The 8,303-nt window shown below is 48.1% G+C and overlaps 1 long non-coding RNA gene across 2 annotated transcripts; it reads right to left on the reverse strand.

Moving 5' to 3' along the window:
• Window positions 1-1,156: 1,156 nt before the first annotated feature.
• LOC129641991 (uncharacterized) lies at window positions 1,157-8,098 on the reverse strand. 2 transcript variants are annotated; one of them, XR_008709512.1, is made up of 4 exons: window positions 7,623-8,098; window positions 3,940-4,094; window positions 1,960-2,122; window positions 1,157-1,857 (listed from the first exon to the last, which is right to left on the reverse strand). It is a non-coding gene; the product is annotated as an uncharacterized LOC129641991 (long non-coding RNA). The 2 variants fall into 2 exon arrangements; XR_008709514.1 differs by lacking the exon at window positions 7,623-8,098 and adding an exon at window positions 5,091-6,818.
• Window positions 8,099-8,303: the final 205 nt, after the last annotated feature.

Here is an 8,303-nt window from a genome sequence, read left to right on the forward strand (position 1 = left end):
TTTGAGCAAGCTCTGGGAGATGGTGAAGGACAGGGAAGCCTGGCGTGCTGCAGTCCATGGGGTCGCAAAGAGTTGGACATGCCTGAGGGACTAAGCACAGCACACACACGCACACACACACATATAATGTATGTATTGTGCATTATGCTCAGTTGCTCAGTCGTGTCTGACCCTTTGCGACCCCTTGGACTGCAGTCCACCAGGCTCCTCGGTTCATGGGGATTGTCCAGGCAAGAGTACTGGAGTGGGTTTTTGCCCTTTTCCAGGGGATCTTCCCAACCCAGGGATTAAACCCAGGTCTCCCGCACTGCAGATGGATTCTTTACAAACTGAGCCACCAGGGAAGCCCAACAATACTGGAGTGGGTAGCCTATCCCTTCTCCAGGGGATCTTCCCAACCCAGGAATTGAACTGGGGTCTCCTGCATTGCAGGTAGATTCTTTACCAGCTGAGCTACCAGGGAAGCCCATATATATGTATATGTGTATGTATATATATTATATATAATGTGTATATATAATATTTTGTGTATATAAAATATTGTATGTGTTCATATGTGTATATATAGTACTTGCGTATATATAATAGTTACTATATATATATTTTCATATATACCTATATGCATATCATTTTCTGTATGTAAAATCTATATAAATACGAGGAGATTTAGCATGAGGAGTTGACTTATGTGATTATGGAGGATGAGAAGCCCCCAAGCTGCGGTCCGGAAGCTGAGGACCCAGGAAAGCTGGTGGCGTTATTCCAGCTTGAGTCCTGAGGACTAGGGAAGCTGATGGCGCGCCTCCCAGTCCTGGGGCAAGAGAAGACCAATGTCCTAGCTCAAGCAGGCAGGATGAGAGAAAAGGCGTGATTGTCTCCTTCCTCCATCTTTTGTTCTGCTCAGGGGTGCTGTAGATTGAATGATGCCCAGGCACAGTGGGGAGGGTCATCAGGTTTACTGAGTCCACTGATTCCAACACTAATGTCCTCTGGAAACACCCTCACAGATGTGCGCAGGAAGAATATTTAATCTGGGTGTCCCGTGACCCAATAAAATGTTATCATGTGATTTTATATTTGACACATACAATGAACCATCACCAACCAGTACACAGCAGGCACATCTTCAGGTTTTTTTTTTAATTAATTAATTACATTATTTATCTTTGTGCTGGGTCTTCATTGCTGCACTCAGGCTTTCTCTAGTTACATTTCATGGGCTTCTCACTGTGGGGGCTCCTCTTGTTGGAGAGCATGGGCTTTAGGGTACACAGGCTTCAGTAGTTGTGGCACGTGGGTGCGGTAATTGTGGCTCTCGGGCCCTAGAGCACAGGCTTAATTATCCCACAGCAAGTGGGATCTTCCTGGACCAGGGATCGAACCCATGTCCCCTGCATTGGCAGGCAGATTCTTTTATCACTGGACCATCAGGGAAGTCCAACATCTTCCGTTTTACCAGATACTTTCAGTTCCTTTCTGACCCTCCTTCTCCATGGCCGTCAAGGGCTTCTCTTTCACCCACACCTCAAACCTAAGCATCCTTCAAGGTCCTCCCTTTGACTCCCTTCTCTTCTCCTTCTACGTGTTCTTCTTGGCGAACAGCATCCATGCTATGTCTCCAATTCTCACCTCTGTGGGTATCTCCTGTGTCCACTAGGATTCGGTTCAGTTAGTAAAAGTGTGGGTGGGGGGACTTCCCTGGCAGTCCAGTGGTTAAGATGCTGTACTTCCAGTGCAGGGGTGCAAGTTCAAGCCCTGGTTGGGAATTAAGGTTCCACATGCTGTGCAGCCAAATAAATAAATATTTTTTTTAAAAAAAGGATGGGTAGGTGGGTAGGGGACACAATTCTAAGTCACCTGTGAAACAAACAAACAAACAAAAAAATATATATATACACACACACACACATATATATGGAATTTCAAGAACACAAAGCTAAATGATAATAAAAACATTACATATAAAAACTTGTGAAATGCAACCAACGTAGAACCTCAGAGGAAATGTTAGACCCTGGTGGTCCAGTGGTTAGGACTCTGCACTTCCACCGCAGGTAGTACAGACTCCATCCCTGGTCGGAGACCTAAGATGCCGCAAATCGCAGGTTGCGTCCCTTCCTCCCTGCCAAAAGGGGTGGGGGGTTGGGAGGGAGAAAAAATAAAAATTAGAAATATAAAGAAAATTTAAAATCCAAAATAAAAATGGCTAACCAAGAGAGATATCTATTTTTCCCTCCTGGTCAAGATAACTGGTGTTGCTTAGGTGGAAAGGCCTGAAATTCCATGGGCTGTTTTGACCTCCTTGACCCTCACAGGGCCCCCCTCTAAGACTTCAGTGTAAATTTCTCCACTTTTGTCAGATATGCACCCCCACCCCAACCACCTGACTCGTTTCTCTATCAGCCAGAGCAGCCGTCCCCCATCTGGTCCTTGACCTAAGGCGTTTTACCTCTCCGGAAGTCAGAAATTATTCAGACAAGCCAATCACATCCTCGAAAGGGAACCAGAGGTTAGCCCACTCTTCTGTCACTACCAAGGTTGTCTCCTTGCAGCCCCTGCTTCTTGACTCTGCTCCTGAGTGCACCCCCACCTGGTGGCTCAGTGTCTTCCTCCACTTCCGGCCCGTGAGTGTGTGTGACCAATTAACTGAGGATGACCTCATCTATCCTGTTGGGTATCATGTGTTGGGCTCTCATGTGTTTGCACTATTTAGGGCATGTGATCCCTCTTTCTGCAACAGGGCCAATAGGAGGGGATTAAAACATTGGTCAATTCATGGACAGCACAGTCTTCCATGGTATGTGAGATTCAGTTTCCTTCTACAATATCTTGTTGCTCCACCATTCGAGGCTTCTAGTCCCAAGGCAGTGTCATGGCCCGAGATAGCTGATGGCATTCCAGCCATCACGTCTATGTTCCATCAGAAAATAAGGCACCCTCCTTTCCTCAAAGTTATACATATCACTCCTGCTTACATAGTCATATGGCCATATCTAGGGCTTCCCAGGTGGCAGTGGTTAATAAACCACCTGCCAATGCAGGAGATGCAAGAGACACGGGTTTGATCCCTGGTTGGGAAGATCCCGTGGAGGAGGAAATGGCAACCCACTCCAGTATTCTTGCCTGGAAAATCCCATGGGCAGAGGAGCCTGGCTGACTGCAGTCCATGGGGTCACAAAGTCAGACACGACTGAGTACAGCACGACAGCAAGGCCTTGTCTACCTGCAAGGGAGCCTGGGAAATGTAGTATTTTATTCCAGGCAGCCATAAGGCCTGGTTACGTACCAGTTAGTTTTATGGATTGGGTCCAGATCCTGAGGGGCTTATCAATCAGATGAAGGCTGATTGAGGAGTTTGGCCTTAGCCTGTGAGTTAAGACTGGATGCCATTAGAGGATGAGGAGGGGCAGGCCCAAGGTATGCCTTGGGATCATTAACTGGTACTGAGTTAAGACCCCTCCTTTTTCTCTTCTCATCGGGAACTACATTTGCCATCCGTTTCTTTCTCCCTCCCACATCAACCCTGCCCCTCTTCCCCCCAACCCAAAATGACACCAGATCAAGACTTTCCTCGTGGTCCAGTGCCTAAGATTCTATGCTCCCAGGGCAGGGGGCCAGGATTCAATCCCTGGCTGGGGAACTTGATCCCACATGCCACAACTAAAGGATCCTGTATGCTGCAGCTAGAGATCTTGAGTACTGCCCCTGAGACCTGGCACAGCCAAATAATAAATAAATAATTTTTTAATTAAAAAAAAATGTTGAAAAACAAAATGAGATCAGATTGCTGCCCTAGCTCCCACGGTGTTCCTGCAGCTATCTTTTGTCCCCCTGATTCCACAGTCGTCCTTACTCTGAGATCACAGCCCCAGGAAAACCAAGAGACACCAACACCCCCTCCTCATGCAAACATCCCCACACATACAGACACAATCCTACATGCATTTTGATTCTGCCAGGCTCCACATTGGTAGACCATACTCCTTTACCACCCCTGTAGAACTTCCTCTTGGGCAGGGCAGAGCTGGGATGGGCTGAACCGGGCTGGGCACGGCACAGTGCAGAGAAGGGGGTTTGTTGCAGGAAGATAAGGCCTGTGGGTCATTTACAAGAGTGGTGGTTATGTTCCCCACCAATCATCACATTCCATCTGTCTAGCCACAGGGACTGATTCCAGATGGACATGTGACCAATGCTAGGCCAATGACGTGTAACCTTGGGGCTTTCAGCTGGACTAAAGCTGGGGATATCTTGGCACCACACAGAGAAGCCTGCTGGTAGAGCTGAGAGGTAGACAGAGTTTCCATACTGAAGATGTCATTTGAGCCTCTGTGTTGTAGGAAGGGGGAGGGCCCCCTACAGGGCCCCAAGAGTGGGCTCTTGTCTAACACTCGGAAAAGAATTGTCCGAGGAGACACGTCCTGACAAAGCAAGAGCTTTTATTGGAAAGGGCACCCGGGTGGAGAGCAGTAGGATAAGGGAACCCAGGAGAACAGCTCTTAGATCCTGGACGAATTGATAAGATCCATCTGTTTTTTTAACAGGCAAGATTGGAGTATTGTAGGGAGACTCACAGGTAATTAGAATTCCCATATCTCGGTATTTGTTAATTTATGGTCTAAGACCCTCAAGAGCTTCTGGTTTTACGGGATATTGTCTTTTCCAGGGGTAGGAGCATTTGGCCTCAGAAGAATCTTTACCGGTGGAACATTTATGGCTAGACCAGGGCTGGAGACATCCCACACCTGGGAATTGACATCATCTAAGAAAGGGACAGACTCCTCCTTTTCTACATCTGACCGTAAACATTCAGACACTACGCAAAGGAAATTATCGACTTTTAGCTTTCCCCAAGTCACTCTGGTCCAGAGGGGGCAAAGAAGGTCTCTCCCCAGTACCAGGGATGTATAAGAAGGGGTGGGTTCCTTGCCAATTGCCCACCTTACAATGGAGGGGCTTAGTAAAATTTCGGCTTTGGGGTTTTCCATCTACCCCTATCACCATTTTAGTCTGGGAGTCTAAAGGTCCTAAGTGGAAAGGAAGAACAGAGAAGGCAGCCCCCGTGTCTAAAAGAAAGTTCACATCCTTACCTTCTGTTTGTAGAGTCACCCAGCAGTCGAGAGGAGTGATCTGGACCTCACCATTTGCGGGGGTTTCTCGAGCCGCTGGGCACCATCAGTTCCGGTGGCCCAGGACTAACACAGAGGGAGCAGGTGTAGGGGTCTCCATACGCCTTCCCTTAGGGCAATATGGGCACTCCCTTTTCCAATGCCCACCCTCTTTGCACTAGGTACACTGGGTGCGTCTCAGCCGCGGTGGATTGTTAAGATCCTTTTTTCTTCTTTGCTCTCCCCGGACTTTCGCATAGTGGCAGGATGAATCAAGGCCAGGATTTTAGCCTGTTGTTGGGCCAAGGCCTGGGTCTGCCTCTCTATTCTCCTATCTTTTCGGGTTTCCTTTTGCTCCCTTTTTGCTTCCTCCTCCCAGTCCCTGTTCAAAAACACCCTATTTGCCTCCTCCACCAAATCGGAAATTGGGGTCTCTGGTCCTTTTCCTAGTTTTTGTAATTTTCTCCTTATGTCTGGGGCTGCCTGGGTCATGAAGGAATGGGCCAACAGGACTCTTCCTTCCATACTTTTTAGATCTGTCTTGGTAAAGTTTTTAAAGGCTTCTGTGAATCTGCCCAAAAAAAGAGCTGGATTTTCATTTTCTTCCTGTGTAACCTCTTTTATCTTATTATAATTAACAACCTTTTGGACACCCTGGGTCATTCATTCCCTGTAGTAGGCAAGTAATGAGGTGTCTTAAGGATTCCTTTCCTGCCCTTGTATTAGGATCCCAGTCTGGCTCTGTAGAGGGGATTGCCTCTTCGGCAGAGGCCAAACTGACATCTACGCGCTGTCTTTCATCAGCCACTTTTCTAGCCTGATCTAGGATTCGAACTTTTTCCTCATCATTACAACACCAGGTGAGGATGACCATTATATCCCTCCAGATGAGGGAGAAGTTAAGGCTAAAACACTCAAATTAATCCTTAAATTCTGGGGGGTTCTCAGAATATGAGCCCAATTGTTCCTTGCACTGAGTAATGTCTTGCATAGAGAACGGAACATGAACGTGCATGATTGCCCCCTCCCCATCTGATATCTCTCTTAGAGGGCAGATTTTGTCTGAGGATGACCTTTCCTTCTGTGGAGGACAAAGCTTACTTCCTGATTGTAACCCCATGGGGGAGGGGGCATATGGAGGAGGAGCCGAGGCGATTGTGAGTGACTTCCCTTCAGATCTCATAACTTCCGGGCCCAGCCTCGTGACTTCTGGGTCTAACCTCCTTACTTCTGGGTCCAGGCTCGAGACTTCCGGGCGTGTCTGAGCCTCCTTTCCCATGACCTCTGCTGAAGCAGAGGAGGTCAAGAGATGGTCAAGGAGATTTGTTTCAGATCTTGCTAAAAGGATTTTGGAAGAGCATTTATCAAAGTTCTCAAGCTTATATTTTCCCTTTTTTTCAGAATCCTGGTAGAGGGCCATAAAGGCCTGGACATAGGGAACCTCCTTGTATTTACCCTCGCATTTGCGGTATAGACTGAATGGTGTTGTATCCAAGTGATCCCAACTGGGGCCATTTTCCCCCTCCTCCCAGGGAGTAAGTAGGCCAGTATTGAGTACAGTATTTGATAAGTTTTTTCTTTTTTAGCCCTTCCAGTTGGTATCCCTCCCAGTGGGCCAAAAGATAACCCAGCGGGGTGTCTAAAGGGAAGCTAGGCTTATTTCCCATTTTAGCGATGGTATAGTTTATATCTCGTTCCCAGGGGACCAGTATTGGGGTGGATGCCCCTATATCTAACCCTAGAGAGATTGTAAGCTCTCTCCTGGTCCCAAATTGGCTGATTGTATATGCGCCAAAGGAAATGTTCAGTAGTAAGCACAATCAAGGGGCTGTAGGACTGGGCCCGAAGAATTAACCCCTAAGGATGTGTCTAGGGTGTTAATTTTCACCCAAGATCAGGTGCGACTATACTGAACCCCGTCAATCACTTCCACGTGGACACACTCAGCCAAATGCTCAATTAAATGGCTGAATTTAGAGAAACAGCACCTGATGGAGGGCTTCTAACCCCGATTGTCTCCCCAAGAACAGAAAGCACAATTGACGTGGAGCAGAGAGCATAGCCTCTCAGAAAGTCTCTTGCAAAGACCCAGAACTTCAGGTCCAAGTATTGATAGACAGAGTAAATGGAAATAACTTGGGTCTTCAAAGAGAGGAAAAGAGGCCAGGTTGAGAGAGAAGGAGTAGGAAGAGACAAAATGTCTAACAGTCGGGGAGAGAAAGAAGAAAAAAAAGGGGGGGACTTACAGACGTCTCCTGCCACCTGCAGATACCCAGGCATTATGGGACTTTTCCCTGGGCCTCCAGAGAAGGGAGGACTGGAACTTGGCCCTACCAGAACCAAAATTCAAGTTCTCTGCCAAGAGGAGGTGATCAGTCTCCAATCAGCTCAGGCGGAGGCCCTTTGACCAGATTCTTGCATCCAGGACCGGGGGACAGGAAAAATAGGATGGGATAGGATAGGTTGAAAGGAGGGGTGAGATAAAAGGGGTCAACAAAATCTGTTGTTCCTTACCCGGTCAGGGCACCCTGGCCAGTTGTCCACGTCAGGAGGAGACTAGGGACAACCGAGTCCCAATTGCGGCTGCTGGGTCAGATCCGTCGGCAGGCGAGCTGGTCCTGGGGTACCCCGAGTGGTCTGGATGTCAGCCCCAGTAAAAATGGGGGTGTCCCTTCGTGGTTGCCAGTTGTTGTAGGAAGGGGGAGGCCCCCACCCCCTTACAGGGTCTCAAGAGTGGGCTCTTGTCTAACACTGGGAAAAGAATTGTCCGAGAAGACACGTGCTGACAAAGCAAGAGATTTTATTGGAAAGGGCACCCAGGTGGAGAGCAGTAGGGTAAGGGAACCCAGGAGAACAGCTCTGCCACGTGGCTCACAGTCTCGGGTTTTATGGTGATGGGATTAGTTTCCGGGTGGTCTTTGGCCAATCATTCTAATTCAGGGTCTTTCCTGGTGGTGCACGCATCGCTCAGCCAACATGGATGCTAGTGAGAGGGATGCTGGGAAGTGGACGGACACATAGTGTCTCCTTTCGACCTTTCCCGAACTCTTCTGGTTGGTGGTGGCTTATTAGTTCCATATTCCTTATCAGGATCTCCTGTCATAAAACAACTCAAGCAAATGGTTACTATGGTGCCTGGCCAGGGTGGGCGGTTTCAATCAGTGTGCTTCCCCTAACATCTGGACCCAGCTATGC

This window comes from Bubalus kerabau, chromosome 1 (assembly GCF_029407905.1).
Source record: "Bubalus kerabau isolate K-KA32 ecotype Philippines breed swamp buffalo chromosome 1, PCC_UOA_SB_1v2, whole genome shotgun sequence".
Lineage (NCBI taxonomy): Eukaryota > Metazoa > Chordata > Mammalia > Artiodactyla > Bovidae > Bubalus > Bubalus kerabau.